The 4,296-nt window shown below is 42.1% G+C and overlaps 1 protein-coding gene across 1 annotated transcript in view; it reads left to right on the top strand.

The window, feature by feature from the left end:
- Window positions 1-4,296, top strand: part of HEATR4 (HEAT repeat containing 4) — a 41,783-nt gene that overhangs the window by 31,699 nt on the left and 5,788 nt on the right. The gene's annotated exons all lie outside the window — the stretch shown is intronic.

Genomic DNA, 4,296 nt, shown 5'->3' with positions numbered 1-4,296 from the left:
GGGGAGCCGCTGCGGGGCATTCTGGGAAGGGGGCGCGGCCTCCAGCCGCCACCGGGTTGGCCACGCCTGCCATTCTTCCACTCGGCACCTCCTCGCCTGGCTAGTTTCTCTCACCAGAATAGCGGTGTCCCTACCAGATTAGCAATGATTCCACGTTTGCAGGGCAATTTAAAAACCGAACTGCTGGGGACTCTTTAATCTCTGTATATTGGAGTGTTTCTCAGGAAGCCTTTATTCCCGAATAGAGTGTTTCCCCGCAACTTTGCACGGGAAATCGCTAAATCCTCATTTTCAAGGAAATGTACTCCGCAAAGATGGAGATTCCTCAAGCAGAGTTCAAACGGGGTGGGGTGGGGTGCACCGGGTCTTTTTTCTGAGCAGATGACATCATTGATTGACGCCTTAACTTCCCTCCTTCCTTTGGCAAATACAAAATCTCAGTAACAGTGGAGGAGCCTGGCTGGCTCAGTTGGTAGAGCATATGACTTGATCTCAGGGTTATGAGTTCAAGTCCCTCCTTGACCTCACCTCAAAGAGAGAGGAAAAAAAAGCAAAGATAGACAAAATCCCAGTCATAGCCCTCTGTATGATATAAGAAAGAAATTAAAAAAGAAAGTTATGAGCTTTTATACTTGGATTCTTGATATCTGCCTTTTTCACCCCATCTGGAATTTTGTTTCATTAGCTACCACTTCTCCAGAGTCTTGGATCACATGTTCTCTGAATCTTAAATCGACTTAACAGGCACTGTGCAGTGTGGTAGGCCTGAGGGTGCAATTGTTGAGAACGGCATAGTCACTATTCCATGTAACTAACTACTGTTGCTTTGTGCATAAAGATTATGTGTCTTCATTTGAATCCTTTAAGATAAATTTCCAGGAATTGAATTGCTGGGCCAAAGGGCAAGATAGTTTTTGTTATTGTTAGTAGATTTTACCAAAACTCCCTTCAAAAGCGTTTACCAAATTGCCCTTCTAAAGAGTTTACAGTGTTGTAAGCAATTAGGAGTATATTAGACTACATGGCCTTCAGGGTCTTTTCATTTGTTCTATTTGATCCTCAGTCCCCTGGACTCCAAACACTTGCCAAAGCTTTTAGATTTTACCCTGCCCATGCGTCATATCCACCTTTTAAATTTTCTGTCTGTAATATGGTCTATTACAGTGGCCCTTAATGGGGGTGATTTTGCCTCAACTGAGGTGGGGTAGAATGTTATAATATGTAGTGGATAGAGGCCAGAGATGCTGCTAAACATCTACAGTGCAAAGAACACCGCCCTCTCCCCCTGATAATTATCTGACCCAAAAGTCAATAGTGCTGAGACCAAGAAATCCTGGTCTATTACAAGTAGCCTCCCAACTGATCTCTAACTTTGATCTCTCCCTATGTTAATTTATAACACAGGTAGCTACAACATTAATTTTCTCAGGTTGTATGCCTAGACTTGCCATTACCCCACTCAAAACCCATCTGGTATTCCATCAACCAATCTAAGCTCCTTAGTAGTACTGAAGTCATGTAATGCTGCACAGTGTTATCATATACAACTCCCCTAAACTCTCCTTCTGTAAGTTAAACTATTTACTGTTCCTTTCCTGTGCTCTCCATACCTGTATTCATGCTGTTTCCCCTAAATGCTGTCCTCCAAACATCTTTTGCAAAAACCCTTATTAAAGCCCATTTCATATCCCATCTCCTCCCCAAAGGTTCTCCCATCTCTCTAATAGAACTTTGACCCTTTCACATGAACTTAGCACCTTGTACCTTTTATTGGTATATAATGTACTTGTCATATTCGTTTCTAAATTTCCTAAACAGTAAACTCTTTCAAGGATGGTGAGATTTCAAGGAAAGGTCTTCCTTATGCTTTTTTCTTTTGCTTTTAGCAAACTGCCTTTCACACAGGAGGTACACAGGAAATGTTTGTGGGAAGTAGACCAATCAGAATTCCTTGTCACTCATCAGTATCTGTGGCATTATTAGCTCAATCAGGTTATTCTCTCAGGTCTCAGGAATCTCATCTGTAAACTGGGAATAATAATTGAACTTACTTCTTCATTGAGTTGTAAAGATAAATAATGCATATAAGGCACTTAGCACAGAGTCTGCTACAGAACTAAACACTTAAAAAGTGATGGTTAAAATAATAATGTATTATTATGGAGCAAAGCCGTATAACATGGCTTATGTGCTCTTGGCCTGGTTTGGAGGAACTTGGAGTAGGGTGAGACAGGAAGTCCTAAAACTGGACAAAGTGACAGCTGAGATGGGGAGATTAAGATTATTTTTGCATATGTTCTGTGGAAGTGTAAGTAAATCAACAGGGACCATATCAGACAAGGCCATTATGGGAGGAACCACTCTGCAGTTACTAGACCAAGGGTCCAAGTGTGAGCTGAGGTGGGGGGCAGGGGGGCAGGATTAGCTGAAACCAAATTATATCCTCCCAAGTCCTGTGTCTAGTTTAGGGCTGCAATGTACAGAAAAAGGGACAGCAGGAAGGGCATCCTTCTTATTTGACACACAAGCTGTGTGTGCTGGCAAAGCCAGATATCAGATCCCTGGGGAAATGTTGAAGAAGGCAGCTTTAGTTTGTCACTGGGAGCTTTCATTGCCTTTTCAAAGGGAGTGGTTTTCAATAGACTAGGGATACATCCTGCAGTGAACTAGGGGAATGAGCTGTGCTTCTGGGCTCACAAAGCTTGGGAAGAAATTCAGCTAGTGGAGAGCTGTAAATTTATCTTTTCCACATCCTGTACAAACATCTCCTCCTCCCAGTCTTTCCTGTGACCTCATCCTTTTCTTTTTCAACATTTTGTGATTTCCCAAAGAATGTTGTTGCTATCTGTCTTCTAGTTTCCCTTGTGACTGAGAGACATCTTTTCGAGCCTGACTTATTTTAAATTTCATTGCTTTTCCTATGGTGCTACTTAGTTCTCACTATAAAAGCAGATATTAATAACTGTCTTCAGAAATACAATTGAACGACATGGAATAATGTTCTTAATGTATCATTGGGTGGGAACAGAAGCAGACACAATAAGTATCGCAATAGGTTCCCACGTAGGGGGAAATTTATGTATGTGTGATGTGTATGTGTATACCTACCTATCCATACATGCATCCATACTGTTAAAAAGCAAAAATTGAGTGAATTTGTAGATCTAGTTGGCTTTATTCAACAAATTTATGAATTAGGAAGGATCCCACCCAGCAAATAGAAAGGAGCTCCAAGTTGTACAAAATGGCAGGCTTTTTATAGGCAAAAAGATAGTGGGACAAAGAAGTTAAAAGAATAGATTATTTCAGGGGTGCCTGGGTGGCTCAGTCAGGTAAGCGTCCAACTTCGGCTCAGGTCATGATCTCATGGTTTGTGGGTTCGAACTCTGCATCAGGCTCTGTGCTGGCAGCTAGCTCAGAGCCTGGAGCCTGCCTCGGATTCTGTGTCTCCCTCTCTCTCTGACCCTCCCCTGCTCACACTGTCTCTCTCTCTCTCTCTCAGAAATAAATAAAACGTTAAAAAAAAAAAAGATTATTTCAGTGGAGGTTACCTTCGCATAGGGGAAGGCAAAGGGTCTTATGCAGATTACCCTAATGGTACAGATCTGGAAATTCCAGACTGGTTTAAAATTCCACTGTAGGGAGAGGTTGGAAGTGCAATTAGGTTTAGGTGTTGAGCCTTGGTGGGGTTTAGCGAAAGTGACTTCACTGGGGCCTGTTGTTTCTTTCAAAGAAAACATAATAGTAAAGAAAGTTTTGGAGTCTTTGCACCACAGTATTTTTATTTTTTTATTTTTTTTTTATTTTTTTTACAAATATTTTATTGTCAAATTAGTTTCCACATAACACTCAGTGCTCATCCCCAAAGTGCCCTCCTCCATGCCCACCCCCCTCCCCCCCACATCCATCAGTCCTCAGTTTTTGTCAGCATTCAAGAGTCTCTCATGGTTTGCCTCTCTCCCTTTCCCCCACCATTTCCGCCCTTCTTCTCCCCCTTGTTCCTCCGTCAAGTTCCTCCTAATCCTCCTATACGTGCAAATATATGATATTTGTCCTTCTCTGCCTGACTTATTTCGCTCAGCATAACACCCTCAAGGTCCATCCACGTTGCTACACATGGCCAGATTTCATGGTTTCTCATTGCCATGTAGTATTCCATGGTATAGATAAACCACATCTTCTTGATCCATTCATCTGTTGATGGACACGTAGGCTCTTTCCATGTTTTAGCTATTGTGGAGAGTGCTGCTATGAACATTGGGGTACATGTGCTCCTATGCCTCAGCATTTCTGTAT

Source organism: Hyaena hyaena, unplaced genomic scaffold (genome assembly GCF_003009895.1).
Source record: "Hyaena hyaena isolate Hyena2069 unplaced genomic scaffold, ASM300989v1 scaffold_65, whole genome shotgun sequence".
Classification (NCBI taxonomy): Eukaryota; Metazoa; Chordata; class Mammalia; order Carnivora; family Hyaenidae; genus Hyaena; species Hyaena hyaena.
Note: the sequence above shows the minus strand (reverse complement) of the source record. Positions and strands in the feature narration are given on the sequence as shown.